Source organism: Propithecus coquereli, unplaced genomic scaffold (genome assembly GCF_000956105.1).
Source record: "Propithecus coquereli isolate 6110/MARCELLA unplaced genomic scaffold, Pcoq_1.0 Scaffold31, whole genome shotgun sequence".
NCBI classification, from domain to species: Eukaryota; Metazoa; Chordata; class Mammalia; order Primates; family Indriidae; genus Propithecus; species Propithecus coquereli.
Window position 1 is genome coordinate 5,325,736 of NW_012148730.1, and position 21,676 is coordinate 5,347,411.

The following is a 21,676-nucleotide window of genomic DNA, read 5'->3' on the forward strand; positions in this document are numbered from 1 at the left end:
GGAGTAAAGTAAAAGAATTAGTGTCATGAGCAGTGAAAGTAAACCCCAGTGAGGAGTATTTCAGCCTGGGGCTCTCTCACTTATCTTCTCTATGTATTTATTTCCTCTGTGACATAGCTATGCAAATAACATTGTCAGTGCTCATCAAATTGGAATCAATAGTTTACATGTTTGTTTGTTTTCTTTTTGCACAAACAGAAGCTGATCTAAATACATCTGTTATCTTTTCGGTAGTAAGAATTATATTTAGGATAACTAAATTATATTTGTTACCAGTTTTGAAACTCTTGCAAAATCTGCTTACAATCACAGCTATTCACAACAGACACGACTAATTCCAAATTCTAATTACTTGAAGCCCCTGTCTCCACAGTGCCTTAATTGCTCCCTGGTATTCAGGTGAGCACTTATGGTAGGATAGTAACTTCTTCAGAGGTTATCAAGGGGCCATTTAGTTCATTTCACCGCCAAATTCTTGATTACTACTGCACTAAATAACTTTTATACTACGTAATAGCGTAAAGTTTCACTGATGGCAACAAGGGACTTTTAGTACCTTTCTGTGGAAAAGGGCCTACGGGTACAATCATATTTTGGATTAATTCCCTTGGTTTCTTCAACTCTATCTTCAAACATACACAGGTTTCCTCAACATTGTAAAAGTCTCCACGTGACACAGCTTACCTCCTTGCTCCCTGCAGTCCTCAAGGACATTCTCCTCTGCTCTTCTGTTTGCTCCCTTAGCTCCAGTTTATCATTCTGCTCTCTAGAAACATAAGCACTCCCTGATACCTAGTCTTTGGCCCTCTACTATTTTCTGTCTACTCTCTCTGCCTCAGGGAGCCCGAAATTTTGTAAAGTTTGGATTATGGTTCCTTTATGAGGACTGCTATGGTTTGAATGTTCCCCCCAGAGCTCACGTTGAAATATGGTTGCCATTGTGGTGGTGCTAAGAGGTGGGACCTTTGCAAGGTGATAGGGCCATAGGGCTTATTACCCTCTTTACCCTGCCACCTTCCACCACATGAGGACACAGCAAGAAGGCTCTTGCCAGATGCCGGTGCCTTCATCTCGGACTTCCTAACCTCCAGAACTGTGAGAAAATAAATTTCTGTTCTTTATAAATTACCCAGTCTCAGGTATTCTGTGATAGCAGCACAACAGACTAAGACAAAGACTCTCAAAATAACAACAACTGCTCTCCCCTTTCACCTAATTTTTGTTCAGTTTCTCAAACAGCTTAGCAGATATTTCTGCTTATATTTCACTATTTCTAGAAACCAAATCCATTTTTTGGATCCAAAACCAAGTCTATTTCACTCCCCTAGTAACAACAGCAGTAGCAGTGGCTGACATTTAATCCTCATAACATACCTTGGAAGTAGACACTATTTTTGTCATCACATTTTACAGATGAGAAAACCAAGATTACACAGCCTGCCAAGATCCAAACCCAGGCAGACAGACTCCAGAAATTGCCCTCTTAACTGCTGCTGCTCATCATATCCGAGATGATTTGACTATGATTTAGCTAACCTTACAGAAATTGCTATTCTCCAATTGTAGACAAGGTCTAGCCAACATTTTCAGGGTCTCCATTCTACATTGATGACTCACTCCACAATAATTCAATATCTACACAGTTAAAATAGAATCCACTGAAGTCCAGCTTTATCATCCAAAGCCCTGATGCCCCTCACTGTTCTCCAAACTCATGTACCATATTCCACCATATCATCTTCTTTCTAATTAAGCAAGTCCCATACATAGTGCAGGGATAGCAGGAAGGAGGGATATATTTAAGTTGTTTTTCTATATGATCACCTCCACTTTAGTTTTTTCAAACTGCATGCTTTTTAAAAATCCTGATAGTCACACAAATGAGTTTCATTTCACTCATTTAATTATGAATGCTTATATTTACATTAGTCTTTTTTCATGGGTTTGAGAAATGTTTTAGAGGACAGAGGAACCACCTCCTGAAGTACCAGAGCTAAAGGGACTGGATTACATTTCAATCAATATTGCCAATTCCACACGTCTATAACTACGAGAAATCAAAAGCCAGAATATGTTTCTTGATTCAAATCAGTGGACAATGAATAAATAAATGAGATCATAATATGGATCTTAATATTTAAAGAAAAATAAATGGTTTATTCATAAAGATGAGACACATACTCATCCTGTTGCTGTATTATTTTTAGCAGCATGAGAGAATTTTGTATCTGTAATTATGTAATCTGTGTCATTATTTGCAAAGAAAACTGGTGCACCTATGTAGAATATTAAATTCCAAACAGCCAGAAAGCAGATCAAGAAAGCAAAATACCTCCCTACCTAAAATCAGTAGGGAACGAGACATCTAAGGGAAAAATATTCTGGGGAGATGAAAATTTCCATTCCAATGCATCTGTTTTTAAGTTTTTAGGTTAAAACATATCTCTGTCAGTCTACAATGTACTATTATACTTCCCAGTGATCTGAGCATGTTACAATCTGCTGTAGATATGACTGGGATATTCAGATGCACATGGATGGTAACTAGGGCTAAATGACTGACCAGTGTGTGTTACAGGTTCTACATTCACATAATATCCTTAGAAGTTATTTTAAGGTTTTTTGCTGTACAGGCATAAAACACACAGGCAAAAGAAGCGATTCCCAAAGTGGGAAAGGGGGGAACTTTTTCCAGTTACAAGTGTCCTCAGGATCAAGGCTGGGAGGAGAGGGAGTAGGTCTCAAACTGGTGATTACTCATCTGCAGTTGAGAGCTCTCACAAAGGCGATGCCTTTTGACTTTGCCTTATAAGCCTCTTTGTCCCTGACCTGCTGATATACATGCTCTTCTATATGTATCTTTATTGCATTTCTCTCCATTCAACTGCCTAGGTCACTATTTCTAAAGTCCACCAGAAAATTGTTACCATTATCTCTAGTTTGCACCTGTCACTGATGGTTTTAATACCTGTAAGCCATTGGTGTTAACATTATCACTGATCATCTCCACTCTTCTCTCCCTTCTTAGTCTCTTTGTTTTTCTATTTAGCTTCTGTCCAAGAAGGCTAGGCTTCTGAAGTCAGTTACCAGCCAAGAACACGCCTTTTTCTCTTGTCATCAAACCAAGGACTTAATGTGTAAAAACGTAATTCCCGAGTCTTTTTTGGCTCTGGCTCTGCCTGGTGATCATGTTCTCCCTCCTTCCCTTGCACCCCTTCCCCCCTCCTATTTTAGTCACAAGTCGGATACTCAGGGCTTTTCTCACCACCACAGTGATTCCCTGCCCTTTATATGTACAGTGGTATTTGTTATGGTTGTTTTACGAGTATCACAAGATTTATCCTTGGCTTACTAAGATTTCACTGCGGTCTGATTTTATGCATTGGATGCTTAATACTAAATAATCCGTTGTGGGGAAAAAAATGCTTTATGAGAGGTTAACACAACTGCAATTTTATCAAATAAAATGCTCAATTTATAAAGGTATATTGAAAACTAGAAAATATAATCCCCCCCACCCCCCTTAAAATGAAGGATCTGAGATTTACAAAACAACAAAATTAATCAATTGTCTACTGTAACACTAGCCCAAGTAGACTTTAAGGTCTAGGGAACCTTTTTCCCCTATTGCTTCTCCCGCCCACTCTCCCTACCCTGCCCCAGCTCCTAGAAAAGTACTCTCGCATGTTCAGTAAGCACTCAATAAATATTTTAAATAAATAAATAAATACTGAGAATAGGCCGGGCGCAGTGGCTCACGCCTGTAATCCTAGCTCTCTGGGAGGCCGAGGCGGGAGGATTGTTTGAGCTCAGGAGTTCGAAACCAGCCTGAGCAAGAGCGAGACCCCTGTCTCTACTAAAATTAGAAAGAAATTAATTGGACAACTAAAAATATATAGAAAAAAAATTAGCCGGGCATGGTGGCGCATGCCTGTAGTCCCAGCTACTCGGGAGGCTGAGGCAGGAGGATCGCTTGAGCCCAGGAGTTTGAGGTTGCTGTGAGCTAGAATGACACCATGGCACTCTAGTCTGGGCAACACAGTGAGACTCTTGTCTCAAAAAAAAAAAAAAAAAAAAAAAGGAAATACTGAGAATAAAGAATGCGGCTTATATAGCCTTAAACAGCAGTATAAAAGTCATAAAAGACTCACATATTTGAAACTGAGGGAATTTGCGTACATTTAAAATCACTATATGATCATTTTTACACATCTACTTTCAATAGCACTAATTTTATTTCTTAAAATTGAAGTCTATTTATAAATACATGTATTTTAACACATTTTAGTGTTAGTTCAATCTCTATCACTATTTCCAAATAACAGTTATCTGGTATACTATTAATATTTTGCCCAAGCTATTCTCCTTGCATAAGAGAGCTATAAATAGGACCTTAAAGAATTAATTTATTAATAGTTGTTTCTTACTTAAGGAAATCATCTCATGTTCTACCTTCATCCATAAAATGCTTATCTTTGTTTATGTAGTCTTTTTATCTATGTGATATAATATTTCTAGGAAAATAGTTTGAATGTAGATCCAAGGAATACTTTTGGCAATTAGAAAATGGGACTGAAAAACTCTTTTTGCCCTAAGAGACAGCAAGTAATGCTTATACGTGAAACTTCAAAAATGCTTTATCCTAATTACTCAAAGTAGATTAAATAGGACAGAAATCAACATACAGATACAAAATGGACAGTTAAATGTGACAGAGGTAATAAGAACGCTCTATCAAAAGGGAGATGTTAGTGTTGAAAGGGTAATACTCCAACGGTATGGAGGAAACAGATTATGAAGAGCTACAGAACGTTTGGCTAAAGTTTACCTTGATCTTATTGATGATACAAACTCCAGTGCCAGCTCTGAAATATGGCAATGCCATGATATTGATGCCCTCCTAATAGCTCCTTGGCCACTTGTCCACAACCTATACTTCACCCACACAGATTTACAGCTTAGTGTACCTGCTGCTTTTCATGACCCCTCAATCCAGACTACTAAAATTATTCTTGTTTTTACATAAGAGCAGCAAAATTCCCAATTTTCACCATTTATCTTATTTTACAAAGATCAAAGGCAGCTAATTTTAAAATCCTCACTCAATGTCCCATGATAGGAAATACAAATGCATTTAAAAGTGCCACATACATAAATATGCATTTTAAATAATGAGTATACTAAATTCACATATTGAAATGGATATTTTCTCTAAGACCAGTGGTTTAAAAGCTTTTTTCCCCCAAGACTAACCATTTTTCAAGCATATTAAAGTAGTACTCCATTAGTGGGAATTGATTTTATAAGTCAATCAAGAAGAACAATGAGACTGTTTGGATAAACAGAAACATCTAATACCAGGCATTTTATAGAAGAGCTACAGTCCTCTTAAACAAAACATTCAGATGATTTACACATTTTGTTTTAGTTGTATCATATAAAGAAAATCCAGATTTTCACAAATAAGTATCTACAAACGTTAAGAGTTTTAAAATAGCATCTCTTGTAATCTTAGAACATTTTACCATTAAAGATGCAAAGACATTTCATCACCAGGAAATGAAAGAAAAAGAAAAAAAAAGATACAAAGAAAAGCTACATTCTGAGTTGTACACAAAAATGAATTTATCTGGTCTTATAAGTTTCTAATTTGAAGGTCTTTGAAAATAGATGGGTATGATATTTTTTAAACATTTTTAAATAAGTAGAGTTCTCCTTTTAAACAGAATTGGGGAAAATTTTTGCAAAACTCATGAAGCACATCTACAAAAGCCTACAGTGAAGTTTGCAAGGAAGACAGTTTGAAAATCAATGTTCTGGATTACCGAACACTGTTCCAATACACATTCCTATACGCAAACACCATAATTTTTTTTTTCAGAAACACATTTGTGAGTATTTATAGATTCATGCCTGATAACAGCTAAACTGTCATGACTTTTTAAACAATAGTGGAAGCCTGAAAATGAAGATGGCTAAAGGCATTCTAATTCAAATAGCAATCTGATGTAAGATTTGTATCGGATAAGATGCAAAAGTAGATTTTAAGGTTTAGAATATTCAGGATTATGCAGCAATAAATATAAGGCCCAAATGTAACAATTGCAGTGAGTAAATGTATCACGTTAGACATTTCATTACTTCAAATTCTACTGCACCTGTCTAATGTTTTCTTTGGGGGTGGGGACAGAATTGCTCCTAGATGAGAGTTAATAAATTAGTATGGGTATAGTTACCTCCTAAAGTACAAACCAAACAGATGTTAATTGTTTAATTTCCTTATGTGTTATTTTCAGTAAGCAATTGAAAGGCTTTTACAGAGTTCCTATCAATAAGCTATGGCAGTGAACTGAATTTAAATAAACAATCCATGAGTTAATACTAATTTTTTTTTTAAAGTCAAAAGGGGGAAGAGAGATAAGGGAAAGCTCTACTTTCTCGAAGAATGCTGGATAACAAATGTAGAAAGAATGAGGAAATTAGAAAATCAACATTTTGTAGTAATCCTAGTTATAACTGATTTAGGCAAGAACCTCATCAACAGATATTAAAACCATGTGAAATGTTGCAGGGAAACAGGTTATTTATATGATGTCAAAGTATCACCCCACATATCATTTATTAATTAGAAAGACAAATATGGAGGGCACCTCTTCAACCAAATGATTACACTTAACAATACCAATAATAGAGCAAACTGATATACCCATGTCCCTCGTGATGTGATGCACTCAGGACAAACATCACCCATATAGCTTCCTAGCCCAAAATATTTACCCTGAATCTAATCATGGGGAAACAATCAAACCAATCCATATTGAGATACATCTGCAAAATAAATGGCTTGGTCTCTTCAAAATGTTAATGAAATGAATTTTTTAAAATAAATATAATGTGCAATCTTTCATTGGATCCTAGAAAAAAGAAATTATAAAGGACATTATTGAGATGGTTGGGGGGGCCTGGTTAGTACTTAGATGGGAGATGTTTGAGGAAATTTGAATATGGGCTCTATATTAGATAACAGCACGATATCTGTGATAAATTCCCAGAGTTTGATAATTATACTGTGCTTATTTAGGAGAAAGTCCTTATTCTTAAGAGATATATGCTTAAGTATTTAGGGGTAAAGCATTACAAATCATCAACTAGACTCAGAAAAAAGAAAAAAGGAGAAATAAAAAAGAGAGAGGACAAAGCATAACAAAGCATAATGTTAACACTCAGAGAATATGGATGAGAAGTATATGGGTATTCATTATAATATTCTTGCAATGACTCTGCAGGTTTGAAATTTCTCAAAATAAGAAATTCGAGCAAATAACAAAATGTGGCAGTGAGTTCCTTACATATTCAAAATAAAAGTAACAAAACGGGTAATTATAAAATAATTGATCAATTCCCTTAACAAAGGTATTAACTGCCAAAATACCAATCTTGTTTTAACTCATTTCAAATGGTTAATTTGTTACATACAAAAAGCTTAGAAAATATTTTGGATGATTTTAATCAACTTCTTAAAATGTCATAACTCAGAAATAAAATTAAAATTATGCACTTGTGTACTCACATACAATCTGATGTGACATTTTATAATTGAACTACATTAAAAACAAAAGCATGAAATTGTTGTAGCAGTTATTTCAGCCTACTCATCTGTTTAATACAGGTAATTTCTCCAAATGAAGATCTGGCTTCATTTGCAACAGTAATTCAATAGCGCCCCCCCCAAAATAATGAAAATAGATGTTTACAAAATCCCATGAGATTTATTGATACATTTTCTACTACTAATTATCCATTCGACACGTCTCGATTTTTCTCCAAATTGTTAATATCTGATAAAGAAGAAAAAATTCATTATAAAAAGTTACCAATCTGAGAAAATTGAGATTTAGTGTTTTACATCTTTATGGCAATTTGTGTATTATTTTAATCCAATAATGAGACAGATTATGGACATTTTTCATTAGGTTTTTAAAGCTATCCAAGAAAACACATAAAAATGGCCTATGACTGCTTACATACTCAAACATTACTAAAGATAAAATCATACCACAACTATTCAAAGAATAAAATGCTCCTAGATATTGAATTTTCAGCAACCAGACTATAATTAAATGAAGTGAGGATGCCAGGATTTGTTAAAATACTACTTTGCTATCAGAAGCTATAATCTACCAAAATTATCTATCAATTTACCTCATCATAAAACAGGGATTCATTTCTGAAAGGGACGTATAGCTACAAAAAGTGGTAGAAACCATTCTAAAAATATAACTACGAAGCAGAGAAACAACTGGATATAAATATACCAAATTACTAACAGCAGTTTATGTAAAGGTTATTGGGATATAGGTGACTTTTTTTTTTAATTTCCTCTCCTTAACTCCATTATCTAATTTTCTAAATGTATTGAATTACTCTTATGCTGAGAATAGCAAACTTGAAAAAGATTTGCTTTAAATCACATATTTGGTTTAAATCATTTATTTAAAGGAAATATGGCCTTTTGTATTTAAACATTTAGTACTACCTAGAAAAAAAGCCAAATTCTTCACTACTACCACAAATCTCAAAGTATTACTCCAGAAACTTTCCCACTTCTGAGTTCCTGTGACCTTACTTTAGAAATATGTCTAGAGAAACAGAACCAACAACAAAAAAGAAATAGTTATTGAACCCTAATTTATAGAATATATATAATATTCAGCTGCAGAAAAAAGCTCAAATGAAATAAGGATACCATGGCTATGCAGTTTAAAATGCAAATATTTTAATATTTGGATGGAAGATTAGGGATAATCCTCACAGTTGCTTGTGTCTTTTCATAAAGAGGGTAACTTTAAACATAGTCTGTAGCCTAGGGGCCATCTCAGAAGACCTGAGCTTTTACAAAGGTCATGACTATTAATATAAGTGGCTTCTAAACTGACACTGAGTAATGAAGGAAAGAATGCATGAATGCATATGTCACAATAAGCTGGCAGTAGTTGTGGTTCAACACATTCTTCCAAAAAATGTAATTAGGAATTATCATGAGAATCATTTCTTGAACTGATAATTACTGTCATGGCTTAGATGTGTAATACGTTTTACAGTTTACAAAGTACTTCATAACTCTATTAGGGTGGCAGAATAAATACAGATAAAGAGACCTGGGCTCAAGAAAGGTTGAGTGCTTCACCCAAAATCACTCAGCCATTAAGAGATAGAGCCATGACCCAAACCCCAGGTCTTCAAAGTCTAAATGTTTTGATTTTCACTGTTATAATTTATGCTCTAAGCATCCATTTTGTGTGGTGGTTTTCCCATGGGTATAATTCACTTTGTACACCAAGCTATAAGTGAAAACAATTGGGGAAAAACTCCAGGTGAACATTAAAGATGCTTCTAGTTGGTGTGATGAAGAGCTATCTTTGGAGTTTCTCAGATAATGAGAAAAGAATAGGGAGGAAAAAAAACTCTCAGCACTTTCTAGTCACATCTGTATACCAAAAAATCACAATCCCCATCAATGGAAGTGGCACCACTAAAATTGAGGAACTACACACACACATCGAGTAAAATGAGAATGAGAGCATTCATATTAAGTATATTGTCAAGCAGCACGTATAGTTCTGAGGCCTCAAACTGTAGACAGTTCAAAAGCAATTAAAAAGAAGGCAGCACACCATATGGAAAAGTTAAAGGAAGTGGGAGAAGCAGCAGCTGAGGGGCCACTTAATCCTACAAGTACCCTAAGAGAGATTGCATGGGTGATGATGAACAATTGTCCTTAGTGGCAGTAGAAATCTTATCGAGAGGAAAGGGACCTAAATGGCAATAGAAAAAATTTAGTTTTATTCTTGAAAAAAAAAAAGATTTTAAGATGCCAGACTTCATTTCTAATGGAAGAGGACTTCTATTTTTGAGAGGCATTATAAAATAACTAGCAGCTTTCTGATTTCAGTTTATATATACAGTTCACTGTCAGAGGAGTTATGAATATGTAGAGAATGAATAAAAGGATGCTTAATTATGTTATTGCTGTTATAGCCTAGTGTATTTAAAAATGTCTAAGGTGTATTAAGACATGGTCCTTGCCCTCTGAGAGCTTATAAGCATTTTAATTACACAATATTAATTAAACAAAACTAATGTTTAATTGAAATTAATTATAAAAGCCAAGAGTGCATAAGAAAGGTGAACGCGGATGGTATAAAACTTGAAGAGGCACAATGTTTAATCTATTTTAGATACAGGGAAAAATGGCTTAGAAAAATTATAGGCCTTTGCTAAAAATGGTATTTTTTCCTAATATTTATATTTGGTTAATAAAACAGCAGTATCTTTTTCCTCACATTTAAGTTGCTCAGTATATTCTGTTTATCTGCACTAATGTTACTTGTTTGCAAACATCTGCTAGGAAAGCACAAAGACCATGTCTGCTTAGTCATTTTTGGCCCAGAGAGCAACATGTGCATGGAGGTATTTAATTCTCTGTGATATGGTAGCTTTTCCATGGACAGGGCTCTCTCCATATTATAGGTATGATTGTAAGCATTCTCCAGCTGATAGAAAATAAGAATCACTTATTAGCATATGGTTAAGGACTAAATATTAACAGTGTTAGAGAGGTTAAGCATCCATGGTATTAACCATTATCCACAACTGCCTGAAATCCACCAAATTTTAATTAGGTAATAGTTAATAGGCCAAGCTCTGAAGTCTGACTGGATTCAAATCTCGGCTCTCCCACTTACTTACTAAGTAACCCCAGACAATATATACTTGCTTTTCTCAGCCTCACTTTCCCTCATCTATAATATAAAATGGAGGGTGATGATTATTATGAGGATTAAATTAGTTTTTACATGAAGCCTGCTTAGTACAGTTCCTGGCACTTAGTATCCTCTACAGGTTAGCTATTTTTAAGTGTTAAATACAACGAAATGAGTATTATACACTACATTAGTTTGCTAGAGCTGCCACAAACAAAATACCACAGATTGGGTGACAAACAATAAAAATTTGTTTTCTCACAATTCTTGACATGAAAAGTCTAAGATCAAGGTGTCAACAAGTTTGGTTTCTTCTGAGGCCTCTCTCCTTGGCTTGCAGAAGGCTGCCTTCTCTCTACGTCCTGACATGGCCTACCTTCTGTGTATGTGCACAACCCTGCTGTCTCTCTGTGTGTCCAAATATCCTCTTCTTATCAGGACACCAGTCAGATTGGATTAGAACTCACCCTAATGACCTCTTTTAACTTAACCCTTTAAAGACCCTATCTCCAAATACAGTCACATTCTGAGGTACTGGCCATTAAGGCTTCAACATATCAATTTTAAGGGGAACACAATTTAGCCCATAACATATACCTTTCCGCATTGCAAGGAAAAGCACTCCACAGGATAAGAAAATATGACATAATTTGGGGGAAGAGCATCAGTTCTCTTGTAATACTTCTCAGCTTTCTAACATAGAAGGAACTTATTTAACTTCATTTAACTTTGGGAGGATAGACAGAAAGGTGGATAAATAGATAGAGAGAGAGATATAAGCCCATATAGTACACATTACATCTAGTCTACAGATGCCCATCACACTTTGTAGAACAGCTCTCTGAATGCATAAGCACTCTGCCAAAAAAGCATCGTCATTATCAATAAAAATAAAGTATACAAAACAGTTACTGTTCTCAAAGCACAAAAATTACATCGTACAAGCAGTTATTTTCTCCTTAGATCACAAGTTCATTAAAGAAAAGAACCATGACAGGTTAGTAAAAATTTACAAACAGATCAGCATAAAAACTGAACCCGGAAAGCTTTTAATATCTTTGATTGATTCTGTTAAAATTCATTTTTTGTTTTCTATACTGTTTTCATAGGTAACTATGATTGCAACTATAACAGCACATGCAATTAATGCAGTAGTAACTATAGTATCTGAGTTATGGTGACTACAGCAAAAAGAAATTATTTTAAACATCAGTAGTCACATGACCATTGTTTAGGGATGCAGACCCACAAAACACTTTACACAAGCATATAAACTGAATAATAGTACAAGTTATCAATATCAGTTGACGACTAACAGGAAATACCTTGGCCAGTATATACTACTCAAAAGACTGTATGTATGGCTATCAGCCCAAAAAACTCCATGGGACAAGGCCAGACTCTAACCAGCCTCCAGGAACTTGGGGATGGACGCAATGTCTTCTTAAAAATCGATGCGCAAACCTACAAAAATACATAATATTTAGATCATTTGATCTACATATTTGATCTAATATGTAGATTAAATGAAAAAAAATACACAAAAAGGCTTTAAGCACTCTGAAGCACTCCATTAATCTAAGGTGGCATTTTTAAGATGATCCTGTTCTGCCCTTATCCCATTCAAAAGAGCTAATATTGGTTCCACCAAACAATCCTTTCCTAACAAGCAAATAAAAGAAACTTGATTAAATGAAATGAGAGATGGAATCAAGTATGTGAGAAAAAGTCCAATACTTGATATATAGTAAGTTAAGGTACCTTTTTAACATTGATAATAATCTGATTGTTTCCCCTTTTCCCCTGATGACAAGATTATCTGGATCAGGAAAGCATTGCCTCATAAAAAATATCTCTGTATCATGTCACTTTAAGTTTTATAATGGAAATAGCAAATTTTATAGAGCTTTTAAAGGATACACAGTATAGAGACTATATTACTTAACAACAAAAACAAACACAAAAAAATACTTATCATATAATCACCTCATGCTGTATAGCTGATCAAAATTTTTGCCATAGTTGAAAAGTAAAATAAACCAATCCAATATGAAATAATGGCTATACTAGTTTTAAATGTTTTATATTAAGCATCAGATTTTAAATCTACTTTTACCTGAATATATACACAGAGAAATATCCTCAATAGAAATTTCTAACATGATCGCAATCAAAATACACAGCTAATGAACTTGCAATGCAGAATCGTACATGAAAAGTACATCTTTTCATTTCTAATATCAAGCTAATCAAAATACACAGCTAATGAACTTGCAATGCAGAATTGTACATGAAAAGTACATCTTTTCATTTCTAATATCAAGCTATATTATAAAACATAACTATCCCATATTCATAAATACTAATACAATCATTTTATAAAATGTCTAACCATAATGCCAATATTCATGCTGTTATATGCCCAAGGTAAGACTTGTTAATATTTCATAATCTATACTTGAGCTTGCCTTAAACAATGAGTTTAATCTGGCATAATGAAATAATGTAATTTTATGACAATGCACTAGAAGGGAAGGGACTGATAAGAAATTGTTATAAAAGTGAATAGAGATATAAATAATAAAACCTTTCAAAACATGCAGATACCGCTATCCAAAACAAGTATAATACACAAGTTAGCATACAATGTTAAAATATTAGGAAATGGGAAAGTAGCTATTCATTGCACTTAATGAATGTGAAATTAGAAAAGACCAAAATTGGTACTTTAATAGTGTTTCTGCTATTTTTAAAAGATCACTTATAATATACCATCATTAAATAGTCTCAGGTCTTATTTTCATCTGATTACCAAATGAGTTTTTCTACTTTATATATACTAGTTAAAAATAATGACATTATTTCTATTCTGATTGAATTTAGATTTTTAACAAAATTGTTACTACTATAAAAACTAAATATTTTATACTAGTAGCTATCCTACAATTTCTAAACCCATTAAAAAAAAAACAATCGAATTGGAGTGCAAGAAAGCGATGTTTTACCATCACAAAGCAGCTACTTCAATCTCCAATAATCAATGTTTTGTCTCCCCCTTCTGGACTATACAATTATAAAAAGAAAAATATGGCAAAATAAGATCATCTTTTTTCACAGGATATATTCAAATTGGCCTGACACAAGTATAACATTACATAAGGTAATCATTAAGATACTGTTCTATTAATAAACTAAAAAACTTCAATTTAATAATGCAGTAGCACTTTAACAGCCTACCAATATATACTGTCACACGTAGTGGTATTTTATATATATTACTATTACTAGGTAGCTTATGGTAAGGAACACATTGATAACATTTTGAATTTATTACTTTGAGCTTGGCCTTAAGTTTATACTTTTAGTAGGAACTTACTCTCAGAATTACCTTCTTCACCAACATGAGGGAAAAAAATCATTTGGCTCTATTTTGAAAAAAGAAAAAAAAAAAAGTCCTCCAATAGCCAGTTAGCCCACAATTCCCATTCCCCAACTAGGGCAAAGAAGCATACATTTGTACCTAACCTTTACTATGATGGGGTTGCCCTCTTGACTGAAATCATTTAGAAACACTGCAAAAGGTACAAATGTGACCTCTTAATTACGTAAGATGATTTATCTGGTAAACAACACTATAGGCCACCAATATGATTAGCTCTTCTTTATGTGGGTCTATTGAGTCACCTGCAAGTACACATGGCCTTCATTACCTAGCAAAGATATTCAGGCACCAAGTTTATAAGCAGGTAAAGGTTATTAGAATGATAACCAACATATTGTCAGAAGCAATGTGCTGAGAGTATATTTAAAATAGTAAAAGCAGAAGTTTGAAACAGAGAACCAAATCATAAAATTATAGTTAATGCTATAAGAGCTAAAGAAATGCTCTTGCATGGTGATAACTTTCCTCCTACTTTTGTGATTCAAGTAATTTCTCCTTGATTAACATTTTTAACTGAACCCATCATCTTTTAGTCCAAACTTGGTCTTGCTCCTGACTTCTCTATGAATGCTCAAGTCACTTCAGTCACCCATGCTTGAAATTTGAGTCATTATTGATTCACACATCTCCTCTGCCCTTTTTAATCATTTGCTGAGGCTGATAGATTCAACTTCCACAATCTCTCTCTCATGTATACCCTCCATTCAGTTCCTACTAACCGCACTCCAGTTCAGGCTCTTACTACTTAAACTACTGCAATAACTCCCAGCTTGAACTCCCTGTCCTCATCTCTAACCTCTCCAATTTCCACTGGTACATTAGTCTTCCCCAAATACACCTTGAATTTTGTCATTCCATGGCTCAAAAGCTTCCAGGGCTCCTCACTGAGTATTAAAGTAATAACTCTTTGACATATCTCTCCTAAAATGATCTCAACCTACCTTTCCAAATTTAAACCCGCTAATACGTATGTTTTTAGTCACCTTAACCAGCTCTTGGGATTGGTTCTTAAATACCCCCATACTTTAGATTGTTCCCCCCACTCCACCCACAGAAGCCTCTTTGCTATTCTTCAAATACTCCAAGCACACCCCCACCTCAAGGCCTTTGTGTAACAGAGTGAACAAAGAGGGTAAAATATTTGAAAAAGGGTAAAATGTTTTATGAGTTGTCTCTTTAAACACCCCCCCCCAATCTTTTTGGGAATTAAAACCTGCATCCCTGCACAAGGCCAGTAATCAGAAGGGCAGGGCAGTGTTCTTTGTACCACAGGAGATGGCTCAACAGAATTGTCCAGGCAGAGGTCAAGAGATTGTCTTCAGCTAGAGATAGGGTCTGCGGTCGATCAGGACCATCAACTATAGTTAAACAGCAACAGCCCCACTATGAAAACTCCTTTGAAAAGCTCTGTATTTCTGCTTATAGAGAGGATGATGGTACTTCAAGAGGAGAGTCTCCATCCTCTTCATTTGCCAGCAAATTAATAAACTTCCTTTTCCTTCTCCTCACTCATTCTTTTGATGCAGCCTTGGGCATAAGTGCTGAACTTTTGGTAACGTTTGCACTTAATGTTCTCTCTGCCCTAGATATTTGTATGGCTCTCCCCATTTTCATTCTGGTCTCTGTTCAAATATCATTTGCTCAGAGAGCTCACCTATCTAAAATAGCACATTCATGATCACTCTCTGCTTTCTCATCTTGCTTTTGTTTTTTCTATTTTCATTCATAGCATTTATCTACCATTACATTTGACATGTGTCATACTGTTTATTTCCCCATCTCGAATATAAGTTCCATGAAGATTTTATCCATATAGTTCATCATTCTAGCACCTAGAATAGTGCCTGTCCCATAATAGATACTCAGTAACTTTTTGTTCAGGAAAGGAATGAAACTGCCGGGCGCGGTGGCTCACACCTGTAATCCTAGCACTCTGGGAGGCCGAGGCGGGTGGATTGTCTGAGCTCAGGAGTTCAAGGCCAGCCTGAGCAAGAGCGAGACCCCGTCTCTACTAAAAAAATTGAAAGAAATTAGCTGGACAACTAAAAATATATATATATGAAGAAATTAGCCGGGCATGGTGGTGCATGCCTGTAGTCCCAGCTACTCGGGAGGCTGAGGCAGGAGGATCACTTGAGCCCAGGAGTGTGAGGTTGCTGTGAGCTAGGCTGACGCCACGGCACTCACTCTAGCCCGGGCAACAAAGCAAGACTCTATCTCAAAAAAAAGGAATGAGATTGTGTCTAGAGAGGTTCACAAAGTTACAGGGAATGAATGAGTGGTGAATCAGGGATTCAAACTCAGGTCTTTCTGATGCCAAAACAAGTACTCCCCAAAAGCCCCTGCTGCTGTCCTAGACACTCAACTATTTATGTCATTAAATTACCTTTTATTTAACATTGTAAAGTCTGGTCACCATAATTCTGTTTTCTAGTTATCATGCATAATCATGTTAATTCTTACTTTCTTTTTACAAAAGAATACTTATTTTTCCACCTGTAGATAGATTATTCTTGGTTTGCAATGAAATGAAAATCATTTCAGCTGATTTCTAAATCGGTTTTATGCAATGTATTACTGAATAATAAAAATTTATTTTGGTTCACAAAATTCTATAATGCTTACTTAGAACTAGAAGCCATTGAAAAAGTCATTCAGTTCTTTCTATCTCTACCTTACCCCAAATTCTCTTTGCTATTTTTAGAGCTCTACAGAAAGATATTTTATCACTTCCCCTCACAGACAGTATGTATACCAAATCCTCAACTATTTTATCAAATCTTTAAAATAACCTTGTCAATATTAACTTGAGATCACATATGAATTTTTTCTCAAAGCCCAGCAATAATCCACATCACATAACACAGCTTCCAATAAATAGGCGAAGCATTCTCTTTCCAACATCCAGCTGAATCCTTCCCACCATTCTTGAACCAGAATAAATCCTATTTCTCCCCTTTAAATCTTCAAATAGCACACATCTTGAATACTTAGCAAAAAAAAAAAAAGCAGCTCATAGTCTTATCTCATTTTACCTCATGGTCTTTATGTTTTATGTCTATCATACCAAGCATTTTGTAGAATTCAAGGCATTTAACAAAAATGTAATTTGGACTTACTATTTGCAAACTTCTTTATGTGTTAAATATATTAAATATAAACAATACACTTCAAAACTATCCTGAATTTAGTTTTGTCATCTTCATTTTATCAATAGGGAGACTGAGATTCAGAGAGGTTAAGTAAATTATCCAAGGTCACACAGCTAGTATGTATAACAACATATTCAAAATCTGGACTGTAGTCCATTTGCGTCTGAAACAATGACTTCTACTAAAATTTGCATTCTTTTATATAGTCTATACTGTTAACATGAAAGGGCTCATGGTATTATGATTCCTTAAGAGAGTTAAAAATAAAGTGCTATAGGAGTTCAGATAAATTGCTAGGTGGTGGGGAATCAGGATCAAGATAGGCTTCAAGGAAGAGCTGTGGAGGAAGGGTAGAATGTTGACAAAGGAAGGAAAATATTGTATACAAAAAGATCCCTAGAGCAAAGTCAGAAGCAATACTGCCTAACACTGAGGGGGTGGTTCTGTTCGGATAACAGATAGTTTTCAAGCCTTTTAAAGTAAAATTTACAAAGAATAGTGAAAAGTAAGACTGATGGTTCAAGATTGGGAGGGCCTCAAATAACTCCATTTCTGCTTCTAATCAACATTGGATAGACAAAAGTGTTAATAAAACAGAACCATGCCAACCTAGTTCATTAGATATTCCATCTTTCCAAACTAATCTGGCTTTTATATCACTCATCTTTTGACCAATATGTGTAATCTCTAGGCAACCACAATACTTAAAGTGGTTATTCTAGAATTTCTTCTCTCAGGAACATCTCTATGGAATTCCTACCTGCCCTTTTTATCAATGAAGAAAAACACTTCCCATCTTCTGAAGACTAATGAGACTATGACACATAAGCCATCCTTTTGTGCCCGATCCTCACCACAATTTTCTCATTCCTCCCTCTAGGAAAACAATAAAAAAATCTTCTTCCCTAAGGCAACCCTCACATCTAAAACTAACCCTTCATCATTTCCTCTAGAAGCTGGTTCCTTATAATTTCCTACCTTCATAGTAGGATTTTCAAATTCAAATGTGAGAAGGTGGTCAGAGATAAGAAACGGGTATAAAATAGTTTATATTGTGGATCAATCATAATACCTGTCTCATTATACTGTCTTTCAAAACACTCTGGGAACCATACATATGAACCATAGATGGCCTACTGGCCTGCCACTTTACAACCTTTATGATTTTGCATCTTCAGGTCCTATCTTTATTCTCTTTACCTATATGTCTTCCTCATTAGACCTAGTTTCTTGAAGGCAGAAACTATGTTGATTGGAAAAAAAGAACATGTAAATGACTTATTATAATAAAATACCTTAAATATAATACAGCTATATACACGGTGCTATGGGAAAGAACTAGTTATCTAGCATAGCTTCTCCTAAGATTGATATGAAGCTTAATCTTGATGGATATTTAGGAGTTTGCTGGGCACACTAAAGAAGAAAAGGGCGTTCCAGCTCAAAGAAATAGAATATGCTTGATTTAGAAGTATTAAAGAATAGGATATTAAGGAATTGTTAAGTGTTCCTGTATGCATGAGTAAGAATGCAGCTGGAGATGAAATTAGAAAAGAAGGCAGGGATGAGATCACAAAGGACAATAGGGAGCCATTTGATGGTTTTTTTTTTTTTTTTTTTTTTTTTTTTTGAGACAGAGTCTCTCTCTCTCTCTCACCTGGGCTAGAGTGCCTTGGCATCAGCCTAGCTCACAGCAACCTCAAACTCCTGGGCTCAAGCGATCCTCCTGCCTCAGCCTCCCGAGTAGCTGGGATTACAGGCATGCGCCACCATGCCCGGCTAATTTTTTCCATATATGTATTTTTAGTTGTCTAGATAATTTCTTTCTATTTTTAGTAGAGACGGGGTCTCGCTCTTGCTCAGGCTGGTCTTGAACTCCTGACCTTTGAGCAATCCACCGCCTCAGCCTCCCAGAGTGCTAGGATTACCATTTGATGGTTTTGAGGAGAGAAATACAGTAGTCCCCTGCCCTTATCCACAGGGAATATATTCTAAGACCCACGGTGGATGCCTGAAACCATGGATCATAATGAACCCTATATATATTTTTTCCTATACATACCTATGACAGTTTAATTTATAAATTAGGCACAGTAAGAAACTAATGACAATAATTAATAATAAAATAGAACTATAACCAGCCCCATACTGAACAAATTTCAAAGCCTCCCCCTTAACTATTTAACCCTGGAGTTGTTTCCCAGAAATAGGGGATTTTCTGCAAGACAAAGAAGCTGAGATTCTGAAGGCCCCTAGGCAGACTTCCTGATGCCAAGATTCACCATCAGCCACAATCCGCCCCCAATGCATATAGCCAGCCCCTTGTAAGATACACCATGACCTGCCCCAAGGCATGTGGCTCCTCCTTTAAAAGACTATGATCTCCCTTAGTTGGGAAGACAGGATTTGATTTAAGGCAGCTTCTCCCTCTCTCTGTGGTATCAAAAATTCCTTTCTTCCTTGGCAATCCTCATTGTCTCAATAACTGGACCTAGACCTAAACTCCCTTTCAGTTTCAATAACAGAACAATTATAACAACATACTAATAAAAGTTATGTGAATGTGGTCGGTCTCTTTCTTTCTCAAATTTCTTATCATATTGTACGGCAAGTAACTGAAACCAAAACTGTGGATAAGGGGATCACTGGAATATGATCTCTGGTAACCATGTAGAATACTCATGGGCATGCAAGAGACTGAAGACAAGGCAACTGCTTAGGAGACTACGGCAATCACGGGGATGTTAAATGGTGAATATGAACTAAGGAAGTAACAGTGTGGGTAATTAGGAGAGAGAGTTCAAACTTATTTAGGAGAAATGATCAGCAGAACTTAATTGGTTGGATGTGGAGGAATTGGTAATATTTTACTGCCTTCTGGCACAGTGCATTAGATTGGTTCCAGTCCACATTAAAATAAGCTCAAAATCCCTTTTATCTCCCCAAACTCTTATTCAACCCCACCCTTCCTACACAGAGCCTCCAGTTTAATACAAGTCCTCACTCACCCACTCAAAAGACTCCCAGGTATTTTCCCAAACAAATCTCTCTTGGTCCTAATCCAGTGCTTTTCAAAGTGTGAAGTACTTCTCAGACTACCTTAACAGTGGTACTAGATAAAAATGCAAATTTATTGGCCACATCTCAGACCTTCTGAATCACAATCCTGTGGGAGGAGGAGAAATCTTGCATTTTTATGCACTTTAAAGTTTGAGAACCATTAACCTAATCCAGCCTATCCACCTATCGAATTTATTTCTCTTAAACACTGTTTTCATCGTATCACTTCCTTGCTGAAACTAATTTCTAATCTTCTGCCTGGACTTAAAGACTCTCTTTCAATTTGATTTTTTAATCTTTCCAATATATATTATTTCTTCCAACAAAGTCAACCTCATTTCTCACCTTCCCTCTTCCCCACCCCTGCACATATAGTTTGGTTCTGTCTCTGGGCCTTTGCATTTAATATTACTTCCAGAACCTGCGAGCTTCTCCATAGTCTCTTCTCCCTAGTCAAACCCCAGCCATCATAACTAACGATTCCTGAAAGCCCAGCTTAATTCCAGATATTTACATGGAGTTTTCTCTAATTATTCCAACCTGGCTTCTTTCTCCTACCTAAGAATTCCTATCACACTTACAGTCAGCACGCACAATTTAAGGTTTGATTACTTCAACATATATCAACTAGAAGCTCTTATCTCATTCTTATTTTCCAGTCATCAGTGCACATAGCACAATTCTTGACACATAATAAGCACTAAATAAATATTTCCTGATTTTTGAAATTATCCTAAAAGGTTGAAGGGTTTTTCCCCCTAGATATCGCACAAATTTTAAAAAGGAAAAAGAAAAGAAAATCAACTTTAAAAGCAAAACAAATATTAAATACATTCCCTATTCTAGACACCTCAGTACTCAGTCATGTTAAAGATAATGTTTCCTACTCTGTTCTCTAAATAAAAAATGCTTAGTCATGAAGGCAAGGTAATTACAAATAGCTCTCAATCACAATACAGGCCACTTTGGGCATGTTATATAATAGTGCATCATGTAATTATACCACTGAAATACAGTACCTTGAATATAAAACCCTTAAATGGCAGCAACAGAAGGAATCTTAAATTTTAAGCGAATCATTTGAGTTTATCCATTTAATATCTGAACCCCAGAAAAATTACATGACTTGCCCCAAATCACAGAGCTGATTAAGCACCAAAAAAGACGAGCACTCAGGCCTCCTAACTGCACGGCAAGGGTTTTTTTTCACTACACTATGTGCTCAGTGATACTATAATCAAAGTGCCATACTTTAATAA

The 21,676-nt window shown here is 35.4% G+C and overlaps 1 protein-coding gene across 1 annotated transcript in view; it reads right to left on the minus strand.

Moving 5' to 3' along the window:
• DIAPH2 (diaphanous-related formin 2) overlaps window positions 1-21,676 on the minus strand; it is a 914,924-nt gene that overhangs the window by 816,895 nt on the left and 76,353 nt on the right. The gene's annotated exons all lie outside the window — the stretch shown is intronic.